We start from the raw sequence: 16220 nt of genomic DNA on the forward strand, positions 1-16220 counted from the left end.
AAAAGGATCTTAAGTCTTGCTGAGGGAATATAGGGGTATGTCTGCATTTTTGTTTTGATACAGAAAAAGAGAGTATGACTTTCCAAAAGCTGACCCTGATTTCCAGATCTGCATGTCGAAAAATGACATCTTTTCAAACAACATGAGAACCGTGGAATTAGAGTGACCACCAGTGAATCTAGTGGGAGTCAGAAGCAGAGAGGAATGATTTTTAGCAGACAGGGTGCAGTTGAGGAACAGCTACTGCCTGGAACGACATGGGGATGGACAAGAAATTTACTTTACCACCTCCCTTGTTCTGTTTCCACAATGTGTAAAATAGAAACATTTTTGAAAGCAGTGGCTAAATCTTATTATCAGTTAAATAGAAACTATCCAGGTCAAAACTATCAAGTGTCACAGATGCAAATAGTAGCAATTTGTTAAAAATGTGCATTATAGTCTTTTAAACCTTTTACTTATAAATTATATGAAAAATAGAACACATGTGCAAAGTCATTTTGCTCATATAAAAATGGCAGAAATAAAATTAACCTATCAAAGATAATAAAAACAACACATCTGCGTGTGGCATAGTTTCAAGACAGTCAGTGTTACAAGATACATTTTAATGTTTACTAGAGACAGGAAATAACATTTTTTAAAGGCTTTCCTCAAGGCATTTTTTACCTCTTGGTTCCTCAGGCTGTAGATCATGGGATTCTACATAGGAATGACTATTGTGTAGATGACAGAGGCCACTTCGTCTGTGTCAAGGGAATGGTTTGATTTGGGCTGCAGATACATGAAGATCAGAGTCGCTTGGAATATAGTGACAGCAGTCAGATGAGAACCACAGGATGAGAATGCTTTGTGCCTCCCTTCTGCAGATTGGATTCTCAGGATGGCAGCCACAATGTATAGGGAAAAAATAAGGACCGTGGTCAAAGGGCTGATTATGTTGAATCCAGCAAAGATAAAAATCAAGATCTCTTTGAGGCTGGTGTCTGAGCAGGCAAGGGCCATCAAAGGGACATCATCACAATAGAAGTGATTAATAACATTGGGGCCATAGTAGATCAGTCGAAAAGTAACAACTGTGTGGAGGAAAGCAACAGAAAAGCTGTATCAGTAAGGGCCTGCTACCAGTTGCATGCACACCTTTTGAGACATGATCACCATGTAGAGAAGAGGATCGCAGATGGCCACATAGCGGTCATAAGCCATTACTGCAAGAAGGAACGTCTCCAAAATCAAGAAGTTCAGGAAAAAGCCCAGCTGTGTGCACATGCATAGAGAGATATGGACCTGTGCTTGCTCAGGAGGGTCTCTGGGAACTTTGGGGCTATTGATGAGGAGTAACAGAAGTCTACAAAGGCCAGATTACTGAGAAAAAAGTACATGGGTATGTGAAGGTGAGGATCCAACCGGATTAAGGAAACGATGCCAATGTTTCCCACCAGAGTTAGAGAATATACCACTAAAATGAGAAGAAAGAGAAGGATTTCACTCTCTCTCTGGACTGAAAAACCCAAAAGAATGAGTCCATCACCTGGTAATATTCTCTTCAATCATTTGTTCTAGTCTCTGAACTGCTGAAAAGAGACAAGTTAAAGACAGATAAGTTATCAGGAGTAAGGAATTGTCATCAGATGCCAAAACGTGTGTGTTTTAACTTGAGAAAGTATTGCTCATTGAAGCAGAATAAGTTGCTCAGTCGTGTCCGACCCTCTGCGACCCCATGGACTGTAGCCCACCAGGCCCGTCCATCCATGGAATTTTCCAGGCAAGAGTACTGGAGTGGGGTGCCATTTCCTTCTCCAGGGATCTTCCTGACCCAGGGATTGAACCCAGGTCTCCCACATAGCAGGCAGATGTTTTACCGTCTGAGCCACCAGGGAAGTTCCCCAGAAGTTCTGAAGCAGAATATCAGAACAAATAAATATATCCCCTGTCAAACTCTCCTGTCTGACTATTTATAATTTTCTGAAGCCAAAAATTGAGGTTTAATAAAAATAATGTTTATAAATATATGTAATATTTTAAGTTTAGATTATTTTTAGTCATATTAAATAATAGAATAAAGACATTTTAAAATACCCGGCTCCCATATTTACTTCTCAGTGGAGTAAAACTTTAATATGTAACATTTTATTTGTTTTAATAGACATTTATTTTAACAAATGTTCATTATGCTAAATATAATACAAAGCTAAACAGGATATTCCATGGATAGAAAAGTGGAGGAAATTAAATATTTCTATTTGTGAATTAGGCACATTTTGGATTCATATGTAATTTATTCATTTTCAAATACTACTTTCTAAAATGAAAAAGCACACTTGTAGTTAGAATACACATATGTTAAAAAGTAGAGTCCTTTATAATCATTTACTCAGTGGACTTGAGTTTGAGCGATCTCCAGGGACAGTGAAGGATAGGGAAGGCTGGCATGCTGCAGCACATGGGGTCTCAAAGAGGCAGACACGACTGAGTGAGTGAACAGCAACAAATGGTTTTACAGGAATTATTTTCAACACATAATCAGGAATACTTTCTAAATTATTGGTGTTACATTATTGGTGTTACCAATTTTTAGTGATTTTTTGCCCGGGGAGCCCTAACGCGGGGTGGCCCAGCAACTGCCTGCGAAGGCCTCCTGTGGCTGTTTGCTTCCTTCTACCAGAGCTAGCTGTGCTCTCCGCTTCAGTTTTTCGCAAGCCAGGGCTGCGCCTGCCACTCTTCGCCAAGGGGCCCATGGGAGGTGCCGGGGGCCCATGGGTGGTGCCAGGTGCCCTCAGCTAGGTGACCCCAGCATGGCACCCTGCTGTGGTGCTGATACACTCCCGAAGCCTCCTCCCCCATGGGCAGTACTGCGATGACCTAGAAATGTGTTTGCAAGGCTCGGAAAGTGTAGGGTGACACACGGCCCTGATTTGGGAATTGAGGCCCTGGGAGCAGGCTTGGTGGTCTGACCTCTGAGGAGCCGAACCCCAGCTGCGAGGAGAGCCCTGAAAACACACTCTCTCGCCTGCCTTTCCTTCCTCCAAGATAGATAGCTTTCCCAGTCTCTTGTGTGCTGAGAGTCACACAGGGCTGGAATGCACTTGCTTTAATGTCATTATTCAGTAGCAATTGCCCCTGAGGCCCTGCACCTAGGTTGGGCTCCCACACTCACAGGCAAATCAAAGTGACCTCCAAATGAGTAAGCTCTTTGCATCAAGTAGCCTAAGTATTGGAGCTTCAGGTTCATATTTGTCCTTCCAATGTATATTCAGGCCTGATTTCCTTTAGGATGGAGTGGTTGGGTCTCCACAGTTCAAAAGCATCAAATCTTCAGCAGTCAACTTTCTTTATAGTCCAACTCTCACATCCATACATGACACATGGATAAACCATAGCCTTGACTAGACAGATCTTTGTTGGCAAAGTAACGTCTCTGCTTTTTAGCATGCTGTCTAGTTTGGTCATCACTTTCTTTCCAAGTCCTAAGCGTCTTTTCGGAGAAGGCAATGCCAACCCACCCCAGTACTCTTGGCTGGAAAATCCCATGCATGGACAAGCCTGGTAGGCTGCAGTCCATGGGGTTGTTAAGAGTCGGACATGACTGAGTGACTTCACTTTCACTTTTCACTTTCATGCATTGGAGAAGGACATGGCAACCCACTCCAGTGTTCTTGTCTGGAGAATCCAAGGGACAGGGAAGCCTTATGGGGTCGCACAGAGTCAGACACGACTGAAGTGACTTAGCAGCAGCAGTAGCAAGCCTCTTTTAATTTCATGGCTGCAGTCACCATCTGCAGTGATTTCCGAGCCCCCAAAAATAAAGTCTGCCGCTGTTTCCACTGTTTTCCCATCTATTTGCCATGAAGTGATGAGGCCAGATGCCATGATCTTAGTTTTCTGAATGTTGAGCTTTAAGGTAGCTCTTACACTCTCCTTTTTCACTTTCATCAAGAGGCTCTTTAGTTCTTCCCTTTCTGCCATAAGGGTGGTGTCATCTGTATATCTGAGGTTATTGACATTTCTCCTGGCAATCTTGATTCCAGCTTGTGCTTCATCCAACCCAGGGTTACTCACGATGTACTCTGCATATAAGTTAAATAAGCAGGGTGACAATATACAGCCTTGACATATTCCTTCTCCTATTTGGAACCAGTCTGTTGTTCCATGTCCAGTTCTAACTATTTCTTCCTGACCTGCATACAGATTTCTCAAGAGGCAGATCAGGTGGTCTGGTATTCCCATCTCTTTCAGAATTTTCCACAGGTTATTGTGATCCACACAGTCAAAGGCTTTGGCATAGTCAATAAAACAGAAATGGATGTTTCTCTGGAACTCTCTTGCTTTTTCCTTAATCCAGTGGATGTTGGCAATTTGATCTGTGGTTCCTCTGCCTTTTCTAAATCCAGCTTGAACATCTGGAAGTTCACGGTTCACATATTGTTGAAGCCTGGCTTGGAGAATTTTGAGCATTACTTTACTAGCGTGTGAGGTGAGTGCAACTGTGAGGCAGTTTGAACATTTAGAAACAAACTTAGAGCATCCTTTTAAATAACTTAATTAATTAAACCTTTTAGCAATATAATGCATCAAATAAAAATGAGGTTTGTTAGGGAGCTGGGAAAAGCCAAGCAGCCATCTTGGATTTCCCATAGCCCTGACTTCTTGATTTACAGCTACTGTTCATGCATTTTTAATCCCCCACTTTAGGAGTAGACTGTTGCCATGTTTTAAGGATGTCAGAATAGCAAAAGTCTAACAGTGAGGTGTTATTTTTTTGTGGAGGCAGAATGAGCTTTCACATGTTCCATAATCTTAAAGAATGCTTATTTACTTTACCAAAGTAACAAAAGATTTTAAAAACAAATATAAATCACTTAAAGGCAAAGAAATTCATAATCTGTTTTTGAAAGCTTCATTCTTAGAAAACTTTGTTCTCTTAACATAGGCAGTTCAGTTCAGTTCAGTCGCTCAGTTGTGTCCGACTCTCTGCGACCCCATGAATCGCAGCACGCCAGGCCTCCCTGTCCATCACCAACTCCCGGAGTTCACTCAGACTCACATCCATTGAGTCAGTGATGCCATCCAGCCATCTCATCCTCTGTCATCCCCTTCTCCTCCTGCCCCCAATCCCTCCCAGCATCAGAGTCTCTTCCAATGAGTCAACTCTTCGCATGAGGTGGCCAAAGTACTGGAGTTTCAGCTTGAGCATCATTCCTTCCAAAGAAATCCCAGGGCTGATCTCCTTCAGAATGGACTGGTTGGATCTCCTTGCAGTCCAAGGGACTCTCAAGCGTCTTCTCCAACACCACAGTTCAAAAGCATCAATTCTTCACAGTCTAACTCTCACATCCATACATGACCACAGGAAAAACCATAGCCTTGACTAGATGGACCTTTGTTGGCAAAGTAATGTCTCTGCTTTTGAATGTGCTATCTAGGTTGGTCATAACTTTCCTTCCAAGGAGTAAGTGTCTTTTAATTTCACGGCTGCAATGACCATCTGCAGTGATTTTGAAGCCCCCCAAATAAAGTCTGACACTGTTTCCCCATCTATTTCCCATAAAGTGATGAGACCAGATGCCATGATCTTCGTTTTCTGAATGTTGAGCTTTAAGCCCACTTTTTCACTCTCCACTTTTACTTTCATCAAGAGGCTTTTTAGTTCCTCTTCACTTTCTGCCATAAGGGTGGTGTCATCTGCATATCTGAGGTTATTAATATTTCTCCTGGCAATCTTGATTCCAGCTTGTGCTTCTTCCAGTCCAGTGTTTTCTCATGATGTACTCTGCATATAAGTTAAATAAGCAGGGTGACAATATACAGCCTTGACGTACTCCTTTTCCTATTTGGAACCAGTCTGTTGTTCCATGTTCAGTTTTAACTGTTGCTTCCTGACCTGCATCCAGATTTCTCAAGAGGCAGATCAGGTGGTCTGGTATTCCCATCTGCTTCAGAATTTTCCACAGTTTATTGTGATCCACACAGTCAAAGGCTTTGGCATAGTCAATAAAGCAGAAATAGATGCTTTTCTGGAACTCTCTTGCTTTTTCCATGATCCAGTGGATGTTGGCAATTTGATCTCTGTTTCCTCTGCCTTTTCTAAAACCAGCTTGAACATCAGGAAGTTCATGGTTCACGTATTGCTGAAGCCTGGCTTGGAGAATTTTGAGCATTACTTTACTAGCATGTGAGATGAGTGCAATTGTGTGGTCGTTTGAGCATTCTTTGGCATTGCCTTTCTTTGGGATTGGAATGAAAATTGACCTTTTCCAGTCCTGTGGCCACTGCTGAGTTTTCCAAATTTGCTGGCGTATTGAGTGCAGCACTTTCACAGCATCATCTTTCAGGATTGAAATAGCTCAACTGGAATTCTATCACCTCCACTAGCTTTGTTTGTAGTGATGCTTTCTAAGGCCCTCTTGACTTCCCATTCCAGGATGTCTGGCTCTAGATGAGTGATCACACCATCGTGATAGAGAGTAGACTAAATCCCAGTCCGGTACCAGCTTACCAGATAACAAACAAACAAAATGTGTTTATCGATGAATCTTAGAAGTCTTTTCCATAAATCTTCAAATAGCAGTATTCTTGCAAAGGCATCAGAATGAGACCATAGAAGGTGTGTTTAAAATCTGATTAAATTGCAATTGACAAAGTAGCCTGGTCATTGCTGTGATATGTAACACTTTAATATGATAACTAGAATTATAACTGACAACATTTTACCAGGACATATCAGATTCTCATGAATTTCACATAATTTCTAGGATATCTATATTAGTAACATCAACCATACACTATAACCTGACAAGATTCACCACTTTCCAACAATACTTCCCATGTAATTTAACATGTCAAATGAACTCAGGTAGTTTAATATCTCTCTTTGGGATGTCTCAGGGGCCCTCTGAAGCACCCCAAAGTTAGCTAGATGTCAAATGCTTTAGGAAATGTTTTCAATAAATATCAAACGGGTTTATAACACTCTGTCGGACAGGATCATATAAGTTGCTATGAAACAATAGTTACTCACTTAGCCAAAGGTAACAAAAGATTTCAAAGGTAAACATAGATCACTTCAGAGATAAAGAAACTTAAAATTCATTATCAAAGGCAGTTCAACATCTCAAGAAAACTTGTATTTATGCACAAAACTCTTCCCTTGGGGTCCACTTCCCATAAAACCTTCTCATCACATTCTGTACCCATAACTTTGTTCTCCCATCCTGAAACAGCCACCTGTAAGTCAGACCCACTTCCTTCTCCCTCCATAAAATGTAATTTCATGTATCATATCTTTTTTACTGAAAACACACATCCTATTTTCCTTAAGCAACCAAGAACTGGCCTTTATATTAGCATTCTATAGATTGGTGAACATAATTACCAGCGATAATTTCTAAAGAAAATTCTAGAGAACATCTCAGGATGGCATCAAACATTATTCATTAATCGTCCAAAATCTCTAGTTTCTCCCTAAAAGGAAGTTAGTGTTCAGTAATGAATGCTTCAGAATCTTATTTGGAAATGACCTAGCTATTCAATACGCTTCTGTCACTTACTTTAGCACCCCCCTAGAAATTCAAGTTACCCCAATCTGGAGAGACTACTTTAGACAGGCATTTCTAAAATATAATGATTCTTAATAGTTTATCTAAAAGTTCATATCTCATTTACATTTTTTATGAGTTTTATTTTTTTCTAGAGGTACTTTCCTTGTTGACAAACTTGTAATAGATGTAACAATATAACAATATGTAACTTATAATAAACCTAGGCACAATTAAAATATTATGCTTAATGTTAATGACTCTTAGACATGTCTATATTAGATTAGCAAACAAACATTAATACTAGATATTTCATATTGAATATTTCTCAGTTCATGTGAATATGATATTCATTTAGATTAATTGCACTTGTGTTTAGAATTGTCTGATTTGTAAGTACTTATTTTTCTTTGAAGTGAAGTGAAGTGAAGTGAAGTCGCTCAGTCATGTCCAACTCTTTTTGACCCCATGGACTGTAGTCTAACAGGCTCTTCTGTCCATGGCATTTTCCAGGCAAGAATACTGGAGTGGGTTGCCATTTCCTTCTCCAGGAGATCTTCCCGACCCAGGGATTGAACCCAGGTCTCCTGCATTGTAGGCAGATGCTTTACCATCTGAGCCACCAGGGAAATGTAACCCTCAAATATATGGCCAGCTGACTTTCAACCAGCATCCTGAAAGGATAGGCTTTTCAACAAGTGGTGGTGGAACAACTAGATAGCCGTTAAGTGAAACAAACCAACCAACTCCCCCCAACCCTTACTTTAAGAACTTTTATTCTTCAACTTCTCTTTAGGCCAATAAAATTAGAACTCATTTACCATTTTGGCAATATTATTAAAACAAACAAACAAAAGACACACACTGAGACATACATAAATCGAGACAGACAGACAGAAATCTCATAGTTTTCCACTTGACATTGAAAATGTCTCTTTGACGACCCCCCCGCCCCCATTTTCTTGAAGTTCTAATTTGCCCAAGGCTGAGGTTTCAGGCAAAGTGGGCTGTGTATTTCATGTATTTCAGGGAATGAAAGGGGTTAACTTCAAGCTTTTCCCTAGGCAGTCTTTTTAACAAACTTGTTGTAAGAAAAATTTTTTTTCAGTTTAACCAGTTTTCTCCGAAGTCTAAAGAACATCATGGCCATCCTGTGTCAGAAAGTCACCTTTCCTTTCTGTAGTCATAGTTTTATACCTAAATCATAGGCTGAATAGTGCTCAAATTGACTCTGATGTCAGGGGCAGATCAGCTGATACAAATCGTGGATTGTCCCTCTGGTGGGAAGGGAGGTCTTTGTCCCATCAGAAGGATCTGAAGGGTTAAGGGAATTTGCAGGAGTGGGGGAAGCTTGGTCCTTCCCCATCCTGAGAAGCAGGAGTAGTTACAAGGGAATTCTTTAGGATGTTCAGGGGTGGGGGAAGCTTGGTTCTCTCTCCACCTGAGAGATAAGCATAGTTAGAAGGGGATCTTCAGAATGTTAGGAGAGCTTTTGATCCTTCAGGCTTTTGAATATAGGAGAAAGACCTGGACCAAAGGGAACCTCAGAATCCTCTCCAAGAGATCATGTGGGCATGAAAGGTCGAGTAGGGGTCGTCTAGGAAACCTGATGGAGAGAGACAGAGGGAGACAGGAGACAGGGAGGCAACAGGAAGACATGAGGCATGAGTCCCTGAAATCCAGATTCCGACTGAGGGCCCTGAAGGACTGAACGTAAGGAGATTCTGAGTTCTCTCACTGCTTTTGGCAAAAGCTAGTGTGCCTTTCAGAGGCCATTTTTTGGGGTCCCCCATGGCGCAGGAGTGCAGCTGGGAGGAGTTGCTGCACTTCCAAGGTCAGGGGTGGCAGCTGAGAGGAGCTACCTCATGTCCGAGGTAAGGAGCAGCGGCTGTGCTTTGCTGGAGCTACCGTGAAGAGATATCCCACATCCAAGGTAAGAGAAACCCAAGTAAGACAGCAGGCACTGAGATAGGGCATCAGAGGGCAGACAGACAGAAACCACAATCACAGACAGCTAGCCAATCTGATCACACGGACCACAGCTTGTCTAACTCAATGAAACTAAGCCATGCCCTGTGGGGCCACCCAAGATGGACAGGTCATGGTGGAGAGGTCTGACAGAATGTGGTCCACTGGAGAAGGGAATGGCAAACCACTTCAGTACTCTTGCCTCGAGAACCCCATGAACAGTATGAAAAGGCAAAAAAGATAGGACACTGAAAGATGAACTACCCAGGACGGTCGGTTGGTGCCTAATATGCTACTGGAGATCAGTGGAGAAATAACTCCTCAAAGAATGAAGGGATGGAGCCAAAGCCAAAAACAACACCCAGTTGTGGATGGGAATGGTCTTAGAAGCAAGGTTCAATGCTGTAAAGAGCAATATTGCAGAGGAATCTGGAATGTCAGGTCCATGACTCAAGGTACATTGGAAGTGGTCAAACAGGAGATGGCAAGAGCGAGCATCGAGTTGGACTATAAAGAAAGCTGAGCACTGAAGAATTGATGCTTTTGAACTGTGGTGTTGGAGAAGACTCTTGAGAGTCCCTTGGACTGCAAGGAGATCCAACCAGTCCATTCTAAAGGAGATCAGTCCTGGGTGTTCATTGGAAGGACTGATGTTGAAGCTGAAATTCCAATACTTTGGCTAACTGATGTGAAGAGCTGACTCATTTGAAAAGCCCCTGATGCTGGGAGGGATTGAGGGCAGGAGGAGAAGGGGACGACAGAGGATGAGATGGTTGGATGGCATCACCAACTCAATGGACATGAGTTTGAGTAAGCTCTGGGAGTTGGTGATGGGCCGGGAGGCCTGGTGTGCTGCAGTCCATGGGGTCACAAAGAGTCGGACACTACTGAGCGACTGAACTGAACTGAGTTCGTATTTGGGCCAGGCCTTTTGTAGGGCTAAAATTTCGTTTCTGAGAATGTAGCCAAGGGGTGAGTCTGAGAGAGGCTCCCGAGACGTACCAGAGCTCACTCTTAGCCTATCTGCCATAGAATGGGGTACTGAGAGTCACTGGCTGACAGAAAAGCGTCCCTTTTGTCCCAGTGATCTCCCCGTGGGACTAATGCACGGAAATGGCCGACCGACCCAACAGTCGCGCCCGACAGTGAGAGGTGACCCCTGAGAACCGTGCAGCTAGGGCACCGTGTGACCCGGGCAGAGACAGATTCCATACTTTTCACAAGTGCACAGGGAATATTCTCCAAAACTGACCATATGTTAGGCCAGAAAATAAGTCTACTCTAAATACACTCAAATCATACAAAGGAACTTTTTCCTGTCACAATGTAATGAAACGAAAAATCAATAGTAGAAGGAAATGTGGGAAAATCCACAAGTATGTGAAGATTAAACACACTCTTAAATAACCAGCAGGCTAAAAAATAATTTAAAAAAAGGAACTTAGAAAACACCTGGAGACAAATAAAACTATAAATAGAACATACCAACATGTATGGGATTCTGCAAAAACATCACCAACAATGAAATATAAAGCTGTGAATGCGTACATTAGAAAGAAAGCTCAAATAAGCAACCTGTCTTTACAGCTAGGCAGAAAAGGTAGAGCAAACCAAACTCAAAGCTAGAAGAAGGAATGAAAATAGTAAAGACTAGCTCTCAGATAAATATACAGAAGAGGAAAACCGAAGAAATCAATTTTAAACAAAAGTTAGTTCAAACAGGTCAACAAAAGTAACAAATCTTTAGTTATACTAAGAAAAAAGACAACTAAAATCAGCAACAAAGAGAAAATGTAACTGCTGATATGAGAAAATAGCACAGTAAGGGAGAGCTCTGAGCAGCTGAGTGCTGTGAGATGGGATAACCTGATGCAATTCTGTTAAGCCTCAGTCTGTGATATTCTATTCTGGCAACCCTAGCAAACTAGCATAGCTTTATCCTCTTTCTTGCAAGTAAAAGTTATGAAAATATAAAGTATCCGAAAGAAGGAAAAGAGAAAAGGACAAACTACCTAGGGTGTTTAGAGATAAATCTTTTTCTTTGTTTCTTACCAAAGTTAAAATAAAAACATCAAAACCACCAGAAAAAAACTCACGAATAGACATTTTAGAGAAGCCAAACAACAACCATGGTAAAACAACTAGAAAGTCATTCAGTTGGTAAAAACAGTAAAATAATATAGTAAAATAAAAAACAGTAAAATGCATTTTATTCCTTGGAGGTTTTAAAAATTCAATTTATTGAAAATTCCAAAGAGGTTGTAATACAGGCACATGATTCAAGATACTGAAAATACACTTTGCCTTAATCTGTGCCTCCTGTCGTTTACCTGGTGTGTCCAGGGCCATCTGCCTCCACAGGTAGTATTTTGTTTCTTACAGATCCTTCTAGAGTTCCTTATAAGCAAACATGAAAATATATTTCTCCTTCATGCCCTAATTCAAAACATAAATAGTGGTATATTAAGCATGGTGTTTTGTTACATGTTGCTTTTATTTATTTGACAATGCCTTGGAAATTGTCCGCTATCAGGACATAATTTCCTGCACAGCAGTGCACTGAGCGGCTGATGTAGTAGTATAATACTTCTTGCCCATCCACTTTGGGATGAACACTGACATGCAACACTCTGTTTATATTACGAGCAATGCTGCAATGGAGAACTGTGACCTGTGCTATTCTGCTGCTAGCAAGTGTAGGATATATTTCCAAAGGATTTGTAACCTGGAGTATTTGTAACTGAGAGAGCATTTGATAAGATGGTACCAGTAAGATCCTTCTGAGCCAGCAATGAGCCTTTCTCTTTAAACTGCAACTACTCTATGACACCACTCCCCCACCTGTGTTTAAAACTGCTTTCCAACTTTTTCTAACCTTCAAAACACTCTAGTCTTTCCTATCATAAGCACAGTCCTTTATTCTCAGTGCAGTTACAACCTCACTGGGTACGTACCTGTTGTCTCCACTCTTCTCTGGGTCCATCACTGCTCAACTCACTCCATTAGAGTTGGAAGCAACGTGGCCAGATAACTCCTTGAGTGTAGACAAATGGATCATGGAGGATCTGACCCAGGGAGCCTGGTGCCCAGGAGAGAGGGAGGGTCTGTAAGGGGTGTAACTGGGGAGAAGGAAAGGTATATTAGGTTTGATCCACAGTAATTTTTCAGGTGAAGATTCTACAGAGCCCAGACATGGGAGCAGGAGTCTTGGTTGGAGAATTTGTACTTGGGAATTTGTACCCAAATAGCACAGCTAAAATGGGAGGCAGGGACTCCAAAGGGAACAGCATGTGAGTGAGTCTGCTGTGAACCTGCTGTGAGTGCCAGGGAGAGACACACACGGGCAAGGATGCAGCAGAGAGGCAGGAAGGCAACAGCAGGCATTCCAAAAGGAAGGAGAGAGCGTCATGGCAATAAGGACGTGCCACAGAAGCATGTGCCACAGAAGGGTGGCGGTAAATGGAAAAGGGATCAGAAGTCATTCATAAGTCCTGGCGAGTTGCTTCATGAGAGGCTAAGAATCAGACCATAGGATACAATGAAAAACAGATAAAATTGGTAGGTAAAACCCATTCACGTTCAAATCGAGATTTTGTTAAAATGCTCTTTTAAGGAACATAGAAATACAACCTCACATGGCAGGACGTTGAAGTTTAGGTGATGGCTGACAGAATGACTCCCTGCCTAGAAGAGATGCCGTCAGCAACAGTTCTGTGCAGAGTTGGGCAGAGAGCCCATGACACCGGTGGACAGATGTGATGGGAGACACGTGTGGAAAAGGCTGCTGACTGGAGGGCTTCAGGGAGGAGGGGGTTCCTGCAGACTACATGTGCCAGTGGGCAGATAACATGAAGGGGGAGCTACTTGGGTCTTAGGAATTACTTAACCTGAAAAAAATTAAACTGAATTTTAAATTGGCACCATGTAAAGTGCAATGGCTTCCCTGGTGTTTCGGGTCGTAAAGAATCTGCCTGCAATGCTGGAGGCACGGGTTTGATCCCTGGGTCAGGAAGATCCCCTGGAGAAGAAAATGGCAACCCACTCCAGTATTCTTGCCTGGAGAATTCCATGCACAGAGGAGCCTGGCAGGCTACAGTCCATGGGAAAGCATGGGAGGAATAATCCCAGCAATGTGAGGAAGTGTGCTGTGTGCTGGGTTTTTCACCAGGACAAAGCCTGCTGGCTTTGGATCAACCCCTTTTGTCTCTGAACTTTTCTTGTATTTTAGTGTCTTCTTCTTTTATAATTTAAAAGTCACATTCTGTAAACTTTCCAAGCAGTTTTGCTGGTGGGCTTTCTCCCATGGAAGTGGGATTTCTAGGCATGGGTTCTATATTTCCTTTCTACATAAACTTCATAAAAAGCCCAACATTTTTTTGAGGCAACAGTTCTGCAAACTGTAGAAATAAATTTATTTTGGTCCATACTGGCCAAGACTACAAAAATTGCTCCTCAGTCTCCTGAGTTTAAAATAGGCTCTCTGGTACCATCAAGGTTCCTGCTGATCTCAGATCCTGTGATCTTGCTGGTGCCTTGACTACTGCATGCACTCTGTCTGACTGCCAGGGCCCTGCGTCATCCATCTGTGTGGGCACGTGGCATCAATGTTCTGTATTTATTATGTGAGAAGTATTCAGAGCAGGATCAAATCCCAGGATCAGGGACTGCCAGCACTGAGCTAGCACTGACTCTGCCCTCCACCCCGCCCCCCTTCCCATCACCACGTGTGTGCTCACTCATGTCAACTCAGCCCCCATGTGTTTCCACCCTCCAAGTTGGTGCCCATCTGAGGACCCTGGTACCTGCTCTTCCCTCTCCTAGAATGCCATTGTCCTAGAGCTTAAAGTGGCTGCTGTTTTCTGCTCATCTGGATGGCAGCTCAGATATTAACCTCTCAGATGGGCATCCTTGGACCAGCCTGTCTAATGCTGGTGTTTCCCCTTCACCATCCCTCGTGATCCTGATGTTTTCCATCAGTGTTGTTGTTTAGTCACTAAGTCACATCTGACTCCTGCGACCCCAGGGACTGAAGCCTGCCAGGTTCCTCTGTCCATGGGATTTCCCAGGCAGGAATCCTGGAGAGGGTTGCCATTTTCTTCTCTAGGGGATTGTCCTGACCCAGAGATTGAACCCATGTCTCCTGCTGGGCAAGTGGATTCTTTACCACTGAGTCACCTGGAAAGCTCAGTTTTTGTTTTTTTTTCTTTATAATGCTAATCAAAAAATTTTCCCTGATTAAAATTTTTATTTATAAGAGTCTGTGTACTCCAGAAAGCCACATGAGGGCAGGGTCCCTATCTATCCCATTTATTAATGTGCCTCCAGTGATTACAATTCTCAGTTGATAAGTATTTATTGAGTAATGAATGTAATATGGCACCCCACTCCAGTACTCTTACCTGGAAAATCCCATGGATGGAGGAACCTGGTAGGCTGCGGTCCATGGGGTCGCTAAGAGTTGGACACGACTGAGCAACTTCACTTTCACTTTTCACTTTCATGCATTGGAGAAGGAAATGGCAACCCACATCAGTGTTCTTGTGCCTGGAGAATCCCAGGGATGGGGGAGCCTGGTGGGCTGCCGTCTATGGGGTCACACAGAGTCGGACACGACTGACGCGACTTAGCAGTAGCAGTAGCAATGAATGTAAGAGCCTTAAAGTCCCTTTAATTCTAATTCATGGATTAGAAATGAGATGTGAGCTGCCAGGTGTCACACAGGTGGTCACCTCAAGCCAATCCAGAGACAGTGAACTGCAAACTTTAGAGCAGAATGAACTGCTAGTGGGTGAAAAAGAAGATGGACACTGGGATTGAGGAGGAAAAAAAAATTCTCCACCGAATAAGCTGTGGGAAAATTTAGTGTGACTTATTACACCAACAGATCTTGTGAAAACAGGAGCAAAAATTGCCAGTGACTTGATAGTAGCTGAAGGATTCAAATTCAGAGACTCCTAAGACCTTACCCAGGATTTATTGACATAAAGTTCTTTTAGGGGGTGGGGAAAGCCATCTAGGTGTGTCTCCTGATATTTCATTTTAACATGTTCATGAGCAAAACAAAGACTATAAAACAAAAGACACCTTCAAGCATGTGTGGTTAGGTGATTTTAAATTATTGATGCAAAAGTATAATTTTCTCTTAAAATAAAATGTGATTTCTGCTTCCAAATAAATACAAAGAGTGTCTGGACTGCCTCACCAGTATTAATTGGTAATTAGAAAGCTGAACAAAATATGAAACAACTGTTCTCGGACCCTGAACAGCAGGCTAACAGTGTTAGGGTTCCAGGACTAGGTTCCTCGAGTGAGGGTGAACACACACATCAACCTTATGACTCCGCAGCTCTCTTCCTTCAGGCGGTTTTCACGCTGCAGCTGCAGGTAGAGGAACCATAAACATTCTGGCAAAAATCTGAATTGAGGACACTGGTGAGCTGGGAGGACAGGGAGGCTATAATCTGTGTGGCAGGGCATCAAAGAGGAGGGAGCTACTCAGAGAAAATGTTCCACAACTGCTTCATGATCCCTTTGAGTCTTTATCGAATATCAATCTGAGCACAGACAGGTGAGATTCCATAATGAATAAAAACACAAAAACATAAAACATTGGTCTCACAAGCAAAAAATAAAACACTTTCTTCCACATTATTTTTTTTTCAAAGTATGGCAATTAAATGAAGGCTAGTGCGCAGTACACACATACATAAATGGATA

General features: G+C 42.4%; 1 pseudogene; it reads right to left on the reverse strand.

The window, feature by feature from the left end:
• Window positions 1-320: 320 nt before the first annotated feature.
• On the reverse strand, window positions 321-2844 carry LOC133236022 (olfactory receptor 8U3-like; annotated as a pseudogene).
• Between the last annotated feature and the right edge of the window lie 13376 nt (window positions 2845-16220).

Source organism: Bos javanicus, chromosome 23, assembly GCF_032452875.1.
Source record: "Bos javanicus breed banteng chromosome 23, ARS-OSU_banteng_1.0, whole genome shotgun sequence".
NCBI classification, from domain to species: Eukaryota; Metazoa; Chordata; class Mammalia; order Artiodactyla; family Bovidae; genus Bos; species Bos javanicus.